Source organism: Mus musculus, chromosome 3 (assembly GCF_000001635.26).
Source record: "Mus musculus strain C57BL/6J chromosome 3, GRCm38.p6 C57BL/6J".
NCBI lineage: Eukaryota > Metazoa > Chordata > Mammalia > Rodentia > Muridae > Mus > Mus musculus.
In genome coordinates, this window is record NC_000069.6 from 116,150,001 (window position 1) to 116,166,385 (window position 16,385).

General features: G+C 41.7%; 1 long non-coding RNA gene across 1 annotated transcript; it reads left to right on the forward strand.

Annotated features, from left to right (window-relative positions):
• The first annotated feature begins 478 nt into the window (after nucleotides 1-478).
• On the forward strand, nucleotides 479-15,821 carry Gm26544. The gene is made up of 6 exons (XR_375975.2): nucleotides 479-788; nucleotides 10,323-10,375; nucleotides 10,658-10,796; nucleotides 12,730-12,839; nucleotides 13,270-13,327; nucleotides 13,729-15,821. It is a non-coding gene; the product is annotated as a predicted gene, 26544 (long non-coding RNA).
• Nucleotides 15,822-16,385: the final 564 nt, after the last annotated feature.

The following is a 16,385-nucleotide window of genomic DNA, read 5'->3' on the forward strand; positions in this document are numbered from 1 at the left end:
TTCTCCATTGGGGGTCCTGTGTTCCATCCAATAGCTGACTGTGAGCATTCACTTCTGTATTTGCCAGGCACTGGCATAGCCTTATATGAGACAGCTATAACAGGGTCCCTTCAGCAAAATCTTTCTGGCATATGCAATACATTTACAGTATGCTCATGTAGTAGCAAACACTGGGCTGCCGGCTTCCCTCTCCGCGCCTCACTGATGCCATCACTGTGTGCTAGAGAAGAAGATGGGTCAGGACGCTCTGGAACTGGACAGCCCTGAAGGGAGGCAGCTGTGCTATACGGAGGAGCCGGCAGGAGGAAGCCAGCGGGAAAACACCAGCCCTTGGCTCCTGTTGGAAACAGGCTGAGATTTAGGTCTGTGCCGCTCTCTCCATCTTAGTGGATTATACGGCCTGTGTTTGTTTTCTGCGTCACCACTGCACAGCAAGCAGCCATGTCAGTGCAGTGCTGGTCAGAAACAGCACGTGACCACAGGACAGGGTCCACTTCAGGAAGTGGTTTGCCTAGGTTCAGGCAGAGCACGACAACGACTCCTGAACATTCATTCTACATCTCAAAGGCTATGGTGGAAGTGACTCCAGAATATGTACATTAGGACAGGATAAATTATGTTCTCAAGAATAATTCCTTTCTTTGTATTTCCATTTGAAGTTAAAGACTGTGTCGTTGTGCTTTTCTTTCTTTTAAGTATTACTAGAGAAAGAATGAGAAACAGCATCTAAATCATCACCACCATCACCATCATCACCATGATCATCATCACAAAGCTGAGAACACAAGGTATGACTAGGAACTTCTTATACGCATGCTTTTGTGTCCCTTTATGGACATACTTCGCAGATAGGAAAATAATCACGCTTCATTTGGTACCTTTCTCACCTTCTCTGACTCCTGGTCCAGCTTCTCATTGCTTCAAGGTTGAGGGCAGTAAGGCTGACATCAAATCCAGTCTATCACAGTGGATCATAACGCATGCCCGTGTGCTCCAGTCTGACCTTGCTGTGCTAACTTTATATCCATCTTTCCTTTCTGATCGCCTTCCTGGAAGACTTCCAACTCCAGCCCTCAGACATAAATAAAGATAGTAACCTAACAGAAACGCATTCAACCTAAGAGGTCCCTTATCTACACAGTGAAGTTAATACAAAACACAGACGAACTTTCTTTTAATGAATGCCTATATTGACACAGAACCCTTCCGTGAAGAGTGATGAAGGGTATGAAATTTCCCCTGTAAGCCAGTAATCAGTCTGCATGGGTCACAGACACTGGAAGAGAACACATAACTTCTGGGCCAGGGACAAACATAGCAATGGGCAAGGATCAACATTTAGTTCACTTAGCTCCTGAGTCTTGGTTCACCCAGGCTCTGCAAAGTGATGTAAAAAGAAGCGCACCATGCTAGACGGTAATCTTGCTTATCCTTTGCCCTGGGAGGATGAACTGCTGTCCAGAACGCCACAGCATCTTCCCCACGTTTTGTTTAAATTTCTCTTTTGTGTGTAGCATACCCATGCACCCGTGGAAGTCAGAATTGACAGCAGGATTCCTCGTTCTCTATTCACCTTACTTGTGCACACAGTCCCTCAAAACCCATTTTGTCTAAGCTGAGTGGCCAGCAAGTGCCTGGGACCCACCCCCACACCTACGCCCAGCACTAGAATTACAGGTGTCTACAACAATGCCTGGCTCTTACCCGGGTTCTGAGAACTTGAACTCGGGTGTTCACTAGTGTGACCCGAGTGCTTTTACCCGTGAAACCATCTCCCAGCCCTTTCCTCCGTGTGTGTGTGTGTGTGTGTGTGTGTGTGTGTGTGTGTGTGTATATTTGTGTTTGTGTTTAAGCTTGAGAAAAAAATTAACATGCCAAGCTGAGATACAAAAATTGTAAAACAAATCCAGTAACCACTCAATGGGATGAAGTTTGCAATGAATGGCAGTGTGGAACATGCCTGATGGGATTAGAGGTGGTTAGACCCTGTGTGGGGTGGGGGTGGGATGGCGGGGGAGGGGGAGGAGAGGATAAGGAACTAACTAGAGGACACTGAACAAAAAACGTTTCCAAAATGAAGCTCAGAAGAGGGAGAAAACTAAAAAGATGTAAACGAAGATCCAGTAAACAGAAGGGAAACTTGGAACAGCTTAATGAATATGTATGTGAAAGAGTGCTTCTGTAGAAAAGGAGAGAAATGAAATAGAATAATATTTTAAAAATAATAATTATTGAATTTGGGTACAATCATAAGCAAACAGGCCCCAAAGTAATTGCTTAATTTTAACTCATTGATTTAAGGTTGCACGATATGGCATCTGGTGAAGGACTACAAAAAGTCTTTAAGCCTGACACATGCCTATAGGCTTAAAATTACCAAAGACAATTTGCTTTAGAACATGTGTCAGTTGTGTACCGTAATCAAGAAGGCTGCCATAAACATAAAAGAAAACATTGAAAGTAAGAGAACACAAACTAGAAGTAACGTTAGCAGGAAAATAAGCTTCCAGAGAAAGTCAGCCAAAGCAGATTTCAGAAAAAGGAATGCTACACGCAATACAGAAAGTCACTTCACCTCCAGGAAAAGAGTAATTAATAAAGAGGCCCAGCACCTTCCAATGTCTAGGGTGCAATGAAGCTAAGAACTGAAGGACACCCGACTGCGCAATTACACTCAGATGGTTCTGTAGTCCCCAACCAAGAATAGACACAAGTAAACAAGTAGAAATAGAAAAGACTGGAACAACCCTTGATCTTCTCCATATTTGTAATACATGGACTTTACCAATAGACACTATATTTTAGATAATTAAACAGATGCAAATTAATTTAAAATTATTCAAATCATTTTAACTATCCTTTTGAACCAAAGAACAAATAAATTAGGAATTGGTAAGATACCTACAAGATTCTCAAATGCCTGGGAACTTATATTTTACTTCTTATTACTCAACTGGTCACAGAAAAAAATTGATGAGAAAGAAAATAAAATGTTTTAAATGGAATAAACATTAAGATATCATTTGATGGTACTTGGGCAGTTTTTATAGTGTAGTATCTACAGTGTTACAGAGGGTACAGTTTAAGAAAACACTGAAAGACTAGCATAAACAACTTCACAGCCAATACATTTGATAGTTTAGATGGAAAACAACAAATATCTTGTAAGATGTGAACAGCCAAATACTCATGAAGGAGAAACAGATAAATAAAAAATCTGTAAAGAAGCCATTTGGTCCAAAGTATCTTTTAAAAAAATGGTATCAATTTTATACAAATTTACACAATTTTACACTCTTCCTGAAAACTGGAGAGGCAAGCAGTTTACAATTAACTTGTTGTAGAAAGCCAGCATGACCCTGGCATTAAGAGAAAAGTCTATACACACTGTGAAAAGGAAAGCCATAGACAATGTCTCTCATAAACATACATAACAGATCACATCAACAAGATATAAAAGACAGTACTTTGTGCTCTTCCCTGAAATTCCAAATTGACTTAACATTACAGATTAAATACCCTAATTGATCATATTAAAAACTAAAGATGAAAAATGTTCGTGGCACCCTCTACATATATTCCTAAATTAAATGAAAACATTGAGGAAATCTCCCTAACTTAAGGTTAGCATCATAATTAGTAATGAAATATATGTAATTTTCCTATAACATCAGAAAAAAAACTAAGACATATATTTTCATTATTTTTATTCCACATTAAAATAGAGGTCTCTGTCAATAAACTGAGGAACAAGAAGGGGTAAGAAGTTAGACACATTTGAAAGAAGTAAAGTTATTTTTATTCATGCATGACATCATAATCGATGTAGAAAATTCTATGCAATGTGAAAATAGAGCAAATGAGTGGGAGCTATGGGGTTGTGGTAAGATCAATGTACAAAAATTAACTTTGTTTCTGTTTCCGTACACTGGAAATGAATAATTGGGATTAATATAGAAAAAGAAAACCATTTGCAATATCATAAAACTGTTATATTAGGTATGAATCTTACCAAGATACAAAAGCCCTATAGATGGAAAACTATAAAACATTGCTGAGAAATTATATTTTTGAAAAGATATAATGAAACGGAAAGATCTATGTTATCCATTAGTCTGCATGTGTATTAAGATGTCAGTTTGTCCTGAATGACTTAAGTTGAATTTCAATAAAAATCTCAGCAGGTGGTTTGTTAAAACCAAGGAGGTGTTGATTCTAAACTTTTTATGGAAGTATAAAATGGTTTTGCAAGAAGTAACAAAGTCAGAGGGCTAATGCTATCCATTTTGAGACTTAGTAGGAAGTTACAATAATCATAGACACCTTTTAAAACTACCTCACATGGAAATAAATCATAGACTGAAGAACTTATTAAAACATATTTCTATCTAGGAGAAGAAGCAAAACAATGAAAATAGTAATAAAAAACCAAAATTTCAAAAACATTTAAATAGAATTGAAATTAAAATCAAGAAAATACTGTGGCAATAAAAGACAAAAAAATTACATTTTTTAAAACAAGAAAAGGAGATACAACTGTAAGGTGCTTATATAGAGGAAATTAGTATGTTCAAGCAAAACACCTAAAGAGCAAAGCCAGAACACATGGCTGGGTGAGGTGGTGCACGCCTTTAATCCCAGCCTTTAATCAGGAGGCAGGGACAGAAGACCTCTGTCTGAGGCCAGCCTGGTCTATGAGGGAGTTTCAGGATGGCCAGGGCGACATTTTGTTGAAACAGAAAACAACTTTCAAATGGCTAAAGGGTAATTTTATTTCACCACAGACAAGAGATAAAATGTTTTTTAAGGAAAAGAAAGTAGAAGTTATGAAGTCTGGGAGTAGAAATACATTTTAACATGGCGGCAGTCTTAGTGTTGTTTAACATGGCGGCAGTCTTAGTGTTGTTTAACATGGCGGCAGTCTGTCTTAGTGTTGTTATGGAGGGGGCTGTGCCTGAGCAGAGTGTGCGGGATATCTCCTTCCTCACAACGTTTCTGTGAACCTAAAGACTCTCCAAAATAGCATCTAAAATAAATTTCAGGGCTGGAGAAATAGATGAAGGGCTAAGAGAACTTGTTTTAGAGAGCCTGAGTACAATTCCCAGCACCCATGTTGGGCCACTCACAAGTTCATGAGTTTCCAACTTGAAGGGGTCTGAGGCCCTCTTCTGGCCTTTGTGGGCACCTGCACACATGTAGCACTCGCGTGTACACACACACACACACACACACACACACACACACGAATAAAACAATAAATCTTTTAAAAATACACTTCAATACAATGAAATCATCATTTGTGTATCTCGAAGACATGTATTTTCTCATCACCATGCGAGCAGAATCAACAAGCCCTCTTTAAAGACACCATGGTTCATAGAGGTCATAGAACTTGACCAGGTCTCCCTATCGGAGCTGATTTTGATCTCATAGCTATTAAGCACTAATACATCAGTTGTACACTGAAACTACATTAGCCAGATAAAACACATGCAATGACACTTAACCGAGTAGTAAATAGACACATGGAAAGACTTCAACCTAGGAAGGAAATGGCTCCTTAAGTCCTTAAGGAGGTATGGAGGATGGAAGGAAACACTTAGAGATGCAGTCAGCTATCTCTGCATCTCAGAGTGAGAAACGGCAATAGAGTGCCCAGTTCTCCCAGCCAACGTTAGCCTTGTACCATTCCCTACAGTGCTCTATCTCAGCAGACATGTTATAGAACCCAAAGTGGGATTTTCCCCCCTCCCTCTCAAGGAATTTTCTCAGAAAGCCTAAAATGAAACCACATGCAGGAACAAAGAAACAGCCTTTTTTTTCCCCCAGAATTTTAATCAGCTGAAGTTGGAGACTGTGTTCTTCTGTGGGTCTATCAGGGGCAATCAGGAATGTTCCACTGTACATCGTATCGAAAAGTAGCCATGGTAAAAGAGGATCCAGAAGTTTTGTAGGTACAGTTGCTTTAAACATGTGAAAGGTGGGGCTGGAGATCCGGCTCAGCAGTTAAGAGCACTGGCTGCTCTTCCGGAGGTCCCAAGTTCAAATCCCAGCAACCGCATGGGGCTCATAACCAGCTATAGTGAGAACTGGTACCCTCTTTGGATGTGCAAGCATACGTACAGACAGTACACTGTAGTATACAGAGCAAATAAACAAACCTTTTTTCAAAAAAAAATGCATAAGGCAGTCTGGGGAGAAGTGCTCAGCCTATGAAGTGCTCAGCACGCAAATATGAAGACTTGAGTTCAAACCCCAGCACCTACATAAAACTCCTGGGGCATCTAAATAAAGCCTTAGGGCTGAGGTTAGCACCTGTGGTCGCAAAACTGAAGAGTCGATGACAGAAGAACCCCTGGCTTGCTGGCCAGTCAGCCTAGCTGAATCGGTAAACTCCAAATCCATTGACAAATTAGGTCTCAAATGGATGGACCTGGAGGGCATCATCCTGAGTGAGGTAACACATTCACAAAGGAACTCACACAATATGTACTCACTGATAAGTGAATATTAGCCCAAAACCTAGGATACCCAAGATATAAGATACAATTTGCTAAACACATGAAACTCAAGAAGAATGAAGACTGAAGTGTGGACACTATGCCCCTCCTTAGAATTGGGAACAAAACACCCATGGAAGGAGTTACAGAGACAAAGTTTGGAGCTGAGACGAAAGGATGGACCATCTAGAGACTGCCATATCCAGGGATCCATCCCATAATCAGCTTCCAAACGCTGACACCATTGCATACACTAGCAAGATTTTATCAAAAGGACCCAGATGTAGCTGTCTCTTGTGAGACTATGCCGAGGCCTAGCAAACACAGAAGTGGATGCTCACAGTCAGCTATTGGATGGATCACAGGGCTCCCAATGGAGGAGCTAGAGAAAGTACCCAAGGAGCTAAAGGGATCTGCAACCCTATAGGTGGAACAACATTATGAACTAACCAGTACCCCGGAGCTCTTGTCTCTAGCTGCATTTGTATCAAAAGATGGCCTAGTCGGCCATCACTGGAAAGAGAGGCCCATTGGACACACAAACTGTATATGCCCCAGTACAGGGGAACGCCAGGGCCAAAAAAAATGGGAATGAGTGGGTAGGGGAATGGGGGTGAGGGTAGGGGGGACTTTTGGGATAGCATTGGAAATGTAATTGAGGAAAATATGTAATAAAAAAATAAATTAAAAAAATTTTAAAATTAAAAAAAAAAGACAATGAAACATGAAGCTGGGTGAGGAGGAGAGGGCAGTCTAGGAGGAGCTGGGGAAGGGGAATTAATGCGAGCAAAATATACCATAAGAGTGAAATTCTCAAAGAGAAAATAGAAATATTATTTTAAAAGTAATGTAGACACCAATCGCAGAAGATATCCAACCTTTACCTCTGATCACCAGATGGTCATATACACATATGCACACTTACACACACACACACACACACACACTACACACACACACACACACACACACACACACACACACAAACACACAAGGCACCAGCCAAGTGCCTTCTCTCGGTGCTAGCAAAGGCAAGGCTTGACTTCAAATGTGACGAAGCCGCTACAACTCTCCTCTGACACCCACACTTCAGAGGTTTCTTCTTGGGAAAGCCCCCCTAGCCTTCTGCCGGATTTTTCAGTTCTGGTTATAGATATGCTTCTAATGGTGGCCACTTCAGGGTGAGTGGAAAGCTTTGGAGGCATCTATCCTTGCTGAGTGACAGGTTTAGTGAACCACGCCCACACAGGAGCTTTCAGTGAAAGCAGCTGAGGGTCCTGCCTGAGCTTGCGAGCTCTTAGAGCAGAGGCTCCTGACTCCCAGGACTCCGGGAGGGAGGCGTAGACAATCGTTCTTCACGTGCCGGCTATAGATTCTAGATCTCAGCATTCACTGGAGGAGGGTTGTGGAGGAAGGAAATTTTGTGGCTACTCTGTCAGTGAGGGGAGGGGGAAAGCATCGACGTAGGAGGGCTTTTGGCAAAGAAGAAATTAAAATCTTTTCCCACTGAACCAAGCAACCAGACCAGAAGTAATTAATTCAAAACCAGTGGAAAGGCAGATAGAAATTGGGAGCTTCTATAACTTATGAGAGTGATGTCTCGTAGTGGTCGTTAGGCAGAAGGAAACTAGGGCATCTCAACACTCACGTTCACCTTCAGTCTTAGACTTTAGGTAGGAGGTAAGACTCGAGAAGGATAAAGTCTCACACGGTGTACTTTTAACCTTGGACTTCTCACACATGAAAACGCAGTAGCTGGGGATCACGGGAGGATAAAGGTGGGCACTGTTAGCTTTTGCTTGCTATGAGGTCGTGGTCGTGAATGCAAAGGATATGTGCTGTACACCTTTGCGTAGTTAGGGCTCGGCACGTAAAACATGGTGCGAAGGCTTTAGTTACTCTGGGGAGAGGTGTGTTTAAGTTTCTAAAACTCCGAGGACAGTGGCCTGCGCTCCATTAATGTTGTTGCCTGCGCATGTGCCGTCAGGCACGGACGCCAGTGAGAGGAGTCCATGCAGAATCACCAAGGAAACAAGCCTCCAGGCACTCTAGTGGGGGACCATCTAGATTCTGTGAGGGGTTATCATGAATACGTTTGCTGAGGTGGAAAGACCCATCTTAGTTATGGGTGGAACTAGTCCCTGAGTGTGGGATCCCGGGCGGTATAAAATGGAGAACGAGGGCAGGCAGCGCGGCAGGGTTGGGTCATTGCTCTCTACTTCCTGGTTGTAGATAAGATATGGCCAGTCGCTTCAAGTTCCTGCCCCTTCAGCTTTCCCCCTGCTGGAAAACTATAGCCTTGAAATGTGAGCGAGAATAAACTCTTTCTCCCTTAGGTTACTCTCGTCAGGGTAAGCCATACCAGCAACAGGAAAAGATTGACAGTATGTGATAGCTAAATGAGTGTGCTGTGAGGAAGGAAGGAAGTAGCAAAATCTTAGGGATTTGCCCTTATATCTAGGGTACTTAGCTGCAGAATTAGTGTCTGACCACTGCTACCAAAACAGTGATGGTGGTGGTGATGATGATGATGGTGGTGGTGGTGATGGTGGTGGTGGTGGTGATGGTGGTGGTGGTGGTGATGGTGGTGGTGGTGATGGTGGTGGTGGTGGTGGTGGTGGTGGTGGTGATGGTGGTGGTGGTGGTGGTGGTGGTGGTGGTGGTGGTGGTGATGGTGGTGGTGGTGGTGGTGGTGGTGGTGGTGGTGATGGTGGTGGTGGTGGTGATGGTGGTGGTGGTGATGGTGATGGTGGTGGTGGTGATGGTGGTGGTGGTGATGGTGGTGGTGGTGGTGGTGGTGGTGGTGGTGGTGGTGATGGTGGTGGTGGTGGTGATGGTGGTGGTGGTGGTGGTTGTGGTGGTGGTGGTGGTGGTGCCCAGGCTGAGAAGTCAAGCATCCTCTTCTTTAAGCAGACTGGGCAAGTGTTTAATAATCCACTGAGGCCAAGGCCAGTGGTGGAATCCACTACTTTTATTGACAGCTATCACTTTGCTATCCTTCCTCAGTGGCACGGTTGTTTCATAACGAGAGTCTGGTGAAATAAAACTGGGGCATCTCAAAGTTACATAACCAATTGCATCAACCTTCACACACGAGGGCGGACTGATCCACATTTTCTGGCCTGATACCTGGATGCTGATAATTAAACAATAGCAGAAGCAGCAGGCCATGAGACTCTTCAAATGTGCAAAACAAAAATGTTCTCAAATGAACTATTTTGTCTATACCACTTTCAAACTAATAACATTCAGGTTAGCTGGATACATAAGCCGCATTATATTATTATTATCACTGCTACTTGCCACTGTGTGGTGTGTGTGTATATATGTGTGGTGTGTGTGTGTGTGTATGTGTGTGGTATGTGGTGTGTGTGTGTGTGGTATGTGGTGTGTGTGTGTGTGTGTGTATATATGTGGTGTATATGTGTGGTGTGTTATGTGTGTGTGTGTGATATGTGGTGTGTGTGTGTGTGATATGTGATATGTGTGTATGTGGGGTGTGTGTGTGTGGTGTGTGTGGGGTGGGGGGGTGTGTGTGTGTTATGTGATATATGTGTGTGTGTGGGGTGTGTGGGGGTGTGTGTGTGTGTGTGTGTGTGTGTGTGTGTGTGGTGTGTGCATGTGTATGGTATATATTGTGTGTGTGTGGTGTATAGTGTGTGTGTGTGTGTGTGTGTGTGTGTGGTGTGTGTGTGTGTGTGTGTGTGTGTGTGTGTGTGTGCCACTGTACATGGCCACCAAATGTCAACCTCAGTTGTCTTTCTTCCAGAGCTGTCAATCTTGTTAATTTTTTGTTTCATTTTTTTTCATTGTCTGAGACAGTATCTCTCTCCCTGAGACTCCAGGCTTACCAGTTGTGCTAGGTTGGCTGACTGGTAAGTACCAGAATGACCTGTCTGCCCCCCACATCCCACCCCATGCTGGGCTTATAAGCATATGTCACTATGATCTGCTCTCCATTGAGTTCTGGGGGTCAAAGTCAGGCCCTCTTGCTTGCCTAATCAGAACCACACCGACTGGCCTGACCATTCAGCCCCTAAGCCACACTTTGAATGGCAAAGAAATGTCCTACCCTGGGGGAATTTGCTTTGTTCTACCTGTGAAGTCCTCCAACAAGACTAAACTCACTGTTAAACGTTTAACGTGTCTTTTCTAAGGAAGGATGACTGGTTATACCAAATGGAGGAGAGGAACCAGAAGAAGAAAGGACGACTATGCATTTCCTGCCTGAGGGAGACATTCCACTCATGTGTTTAGGCCTCCCCATGGGCCTGTTTCTCCCATCTCGGAATCTAGGTGAGAACAATTCCCATGCAAGCATGCTGTAAGCTCCAAGCCCTTCCAAACCCTCTTAGGATCATGGGAAAATGATGATACTCTAGGAACACTGCTTAATGCTACTATAGAGACCTGCATAAATGCTGGAAAATCTATGCTCTTCAGTTCCCCAGTCAACTAGACTTGGAAAGGGAAAAATACAAGAGAAAGAAATCCAAAGACTATCAGAAAGATTGCATCCAAAGGATGGCCCTAGAGCTGAGACTTGAAAGATGGTGCTATGTCTACCGGACTTTTGGAGAGAAGCAGCCAGGTGTGCTAGATTGACATCTCCAGGCCACCTGCACTCTCGGGTGTGGGTCTGTGGTTGTGGGGGCTTCTCTATCTAAGTGCTTTCCTCTCTTGCTCTCTTCCCAGAAGCTAGGGAGACACATCCTGCTTCAGAAGTCCTACTCCAAGCAGGGAGCAGAATTGCTCAAAACTGCTTTCTAACTTTTATTTTTTATTTTTGTAATGTGTGTGTAAGAATGCACATATGTGCATGTGTATAAGTGTGGTATATTTGTACCTGTACCTGCACACATAGAGAGGTACCAGGAGAATGTCATGTGTCCTGTGCTGTCATTCAGTCTGTCTAATATGCATCAGCCACAAATGTTTTCAATTTAGGATAGTACACAAATAGAAGAAAACACTGGATTTGTTCATTTACACATTTATTTTACATTTTTAAATATTTTATCCTTTACGTGTGTGTACACGGCAGAGAACAAAGTACGAGGGGTCTCCTGTTTCCAACATGTGAGTCCCAAGATTTGAACTCAAGTTGTCAAACTTGGTGGCAAGTGTCCTTACCCACTGAGCTATCTTACTGGCCTTTCTGTTTTAACGGAGTGGCACACTAATCTATTTTAATTGAATGAACCAGTCTCTGGGTTGAGCTTCCATGCTAGTGAAGACTGAATCTCACAGGTTTTCCGGCCAATGTCAAAAATGCAATAGGATATTTTTAAGGGGTTGCCTTCCTCCTTCAGGCCTAGATTAATCTCTCCATTTCTTAGTAGCCTAATTCAGCATGGGGAAAAAATTAACCTGAATGTCAGAGGAAGGAAAGCACTATCTGTACACACTGTACACACAACGACAGTTTTTCATATGTGTGGAATGTTTGCACACTCGGGCACATCACACACACACACCCAACACACACACATGCACATACCACTAAAAAACAGTAATCAGCCACTTCCAATGTGTGGTCACAATAGATGGCTACTTCATCTTGCTGTAAGTTACCTATCTGTTCAAATGTCCAGAGGCACATAAAATGTGTGTGCCTGTGTGCCTCTTGCCAAGAAAGATGCCACATAAACAACTTCTTAGTGATTTTAACCTTCCTCACAAATATTTCTTGCACAGAGAGTACAGAGGAAGTGACACGATGTCCAAGCAAAATATGCAACAATAGCAAGAAACACACTTGACTGGCTGTCCCCCGAGCCCTCACACAGAGCGTTTGTGGTACTGTTGTCCTTCTTTCTGTCCTCCATGCCTCTGACCCTTTTGTTTTCATTTCCTTATTTTTCTGTCCTTCTTGGCTGTCTCTGCAGCATCCTCTTAGATAATTATTGGGCAAAAGGGAACAGGAACCTATGTTCCTTTTTGTAAGAATAACAGTATCTGGTACAAAAGCCAACAGTCGCTTTTGTAAGAAGAGGCAAGACCAGACTGTAAGCCACAGGCATCGTAACTGGTGCTTCGGTGTAATCCCGTGCTCAGGGTGGCTTTATTGAGGTAAACCGTTAGGGAGGTGCTCAAACAGTAACTTGCTGTCGTCATCCTTTCAGTTTGAATTATGAATTCAGCAGTGTTATCTTTTACACTTTTTTCTTCAAAAGTTAAGGTTTGTATGGTTTGAATTCAAACTTACTTAAGTTTCTTCCTGGACCAGGGTCACCCCTTCCATCCTCCAAAGTGACATGTTCCAGGAGTGTCAGAACTCTGTTTTATCCATTCTGTTGTATGATTGGGAGGAGAGTTGAGCATTTTGCCTCAGATGTGGTAGGTGCTTTGTATTCACACTGCATGTTCAGTTGGTCTTTAAAATTGAACAAATCCATATCTTTGTATAACAGTTATTGAAATGTCCTAAAGTTGGGGCTGGAGAGACGGTTCTGTGGTTAAGAGCACTAGCTGCTCTTCCAGAGGACCATGTTCAATTCCCAGGACCTACATGGCAGCTTAAAACTGTCTATAACTCCAGTTCTAGGTAATCCAATACCCTTAGAGAGAAGGCAAACAAAAAATAAATAAGTCAAAAAATAATCTAAAATAATAATAGCCCTAAATAATATTCCTAAGGTTCAAGACATCCATAGAAAGACAACACTGATTCTGTTGTTTCCTCCCATGACCCATCCAACCATACTGGTCTGACACAAGTGCTTTGAATTATAGCCAAAGCTTATGGTATTTCCACTTCACTTTTCAGCATGTATATTCTTGATTTATCAAGCACACATCTTCCTTGCTGCCGTTTTGCATGGGTGGTAAGTTAACATCCTCATACCTTCGGATGCTCAAACATCCTCTGTCCGTAAAGTTATCTCTCAATTTATGGTAAAAGAAATAGCTAATGGTTGCACCCCAATAACAATGCAAGTATTCTTTGCTGGTTGAGCTAAGCAGTATGCAGGAATTATATTTTTCTCTGATAGCAGCTCACAGGTTTTCCCTTTGCATGGACTTCTGGGATTGGTTAATCCATAATGCCTGCCGAATGCTCACCTATAGTGTCGTTCAAGGGCTTCGTTTTCTTGCCTCTGGAGCGCTTCCTTTTGGGTCTCTCCATCGTTCTGCACAGTTGTCCTTACAGGACTTTCTTCCCTTGGCTACTGTAGCACAGCAAGCTGTCTCACAAGCCTCTCTTTTCTCCTTCCCTTTTCCACAGCTCTCCAAAGCTTTCTAGGACAGAACAAGTGGGAGTTCCACTTTCTGAGATCTTGTCTGTGTAAAGTTTAACTGTTTCTTTATGTGTGATAACAGAGTGTGAACATGTGAAATAAGATGGGAAAAGAACATATGTAACAGCCCAGAGGCAAGAGAGTGGGATATTTTAGATCTGAGAAGGAAGTGTCACAGGTCTGTATTAACCAAACAATAAAATATTGGACCACAGCACTAAATTCTCAAGAAGACAACTTGAAATGAATGCAAAAGAAGTCATTTGAGGCAAACATTAACCCAGAGATTTATAAAAGAAACAGGGCAACTTAGACGAGCCTTCTCTGTGCCATCTTTCTGGGTTAGAGACAATACCATCAGTGATACTCACAGCCTAAACCAAAGTTGTAACAACAGAAAGGTACCGTGAAGAAAAAAAAAAGTGACTCAGAAAGATTCACCTGATGCCTTCCCACACTTTCCACGTGAGACCATGTGACTGCAGCATCATGAGGTAACATCCATGTCTACTGAAGGAGATGTTCATTTGGCTGACTTGGGAGTAGGAACGGGGAGGACTGTGAAGAGGGCCCGAGTCACTATGAGATTACAATGAATGGGAGCCCATCTCTTCCCACTCCTTTCTAAAGCATGGCTGACTTTAATGCCTGGACATCATCATCTGGTTCCCTGAACTCTCTCTGGCTAACGAAGCACACTTGGTACTTATTTTAACTAAAAGGGAAGTTAAATCTTTCCTTTCATGTAAGTCTGCACATGCAGGGTATCTGCCCACACATTCTACCACCTCACTAGTTTATGAGATGTTCGAGTTTCCTTATGTCAGTATACCTAAAGAAAATACCAAAGGCAAATATGTAAAACAATAAATAGCATAGGAAGGAAGTTATCAAAATATAGGAGAAATGCAGGGCATAAATGCAGGATCGATTTAATTGTTTAGTTTTCCTTTTCCTAATATCAAAGGCATAACTAAAGCAAGGTGCTTTGGCTTATATTTGAAAATATAAACAAAAATAAGATTGCAAGGTAAGGCATAGAGGTAGGGAGACTAAAAATCAGCTAAGACAACCGAGGGCTCCTGGAGGAGGAAGAGTCAGGGCTCTTCAGGGATGCAGCCTGTTATGGGTTGCCTGTGCTCAATGGATGGCCCCACCTCTCTGCTGAATATGCCAGACCTAACTGTTCTCAGTGAGTTATAAAGGAGAAAGAAATAAAAAGAGGAGACCATGACATTGAAAGAGGACAGGATGGGTTCTAGGAAAAGCTGAGCAGGGTGGGGTAAATATCAAAATATTTTATGTCCATGTATGACAGTCTCAAAAACTAGACAAAATTAAATTTAAAAAATTCAGCCAAGCCCTCCAGGACAGTGCTCTATGAACTGCAGTATTGAATTAATTGCTGGCATCCTATTAAAAGGGAAATTTTCAATACTCTTGTTACATAACCCTTCATTAGCAGCTTAGAGTCTTGGTGAGCTTTCTGGATAAATGTTTATGTGATAAGAACAGTATCCGACTATTATTCACAGGAGATAATAAAGAGCTGACTAATCCCACATTTAGTGAGGAGAGGGAACACTTCCTCAGCCAGGAAGGCAAAGCTTCATTGGGTGAATTTAACCAGTGATCAGCCAGTTTGCCAAAATGAGGCAAATGATCATAAAACTAGCTTCAAACAATTTACACCCAAAGTTTAAGTGCAAAGACCAGTACTGTTAAGTATTAAAAATTCAAAATATTGAAATATTCTATCCTCAGTATGCTCCACAAATATGCATAAGCGCTACATGCATAGTTTCTGGTGTGTTAATATCATTTATAAGCAGGCTTTGTAGTGAATAACTTCCTTTCTCTCCCATTGGGAAGAAATGGAAATTATAACAGAATATTGGATGGTCATTTTCTTTCAAACTTTAAGTTTTTATCTGATTATTAAAGTAATATACATTGGTTTACCTAATAATCACAAGTGGATAGGAGCAGTAATAAAATCCTCATTAACATCTTGGCATATTTATTATCATTTTCCTTGATCACTTTATGACTGAAATAAAATATGTAAATTCTAGTGCCTTTATTTTTATAGTTCTTATTTTGAGAATTTACTTGGACTCCTTTCTGATTGTTCTCTCATGATATATTCCTAAAAGGATAAATAAGATGGGAACCTATGCTGCCAAACCGCTATCCAGAAATTTTGTAGCAATTTACACATCAGCTCCTGACAAGGACACTCTTCGTTTCACACAAATTAGCCAAGGAGTCTAAAGAAATTATCATTTGCAAATTTGAAAGACAAAAAAGGGTTTCCCTTTTTGTTTTCAATTGCATTCATTTGAGTCCTAGGAAGATTATTTATTTTGCTGAATAGTTATATCTTCTGTGTGAACTGAAACTTCATGATCTTTGCCTTCATACTTCAAAATCTTACTGTTTTCTTCCCGTTTTTACAAGTTTTAACACGCTCAGATTATAAACCTGTCTATCACATTTCTTACAAATACTATTCTTTCCCAATCTTTGGTTGCCACGGATGGAAAGATGCCATTACTTTAATAACATCTTTTACGAAAATAAAAGGAAGTACTATTTTCACAAAATATTGATTAGAAGACGTCTTGATTTCAGAGATGTTAAA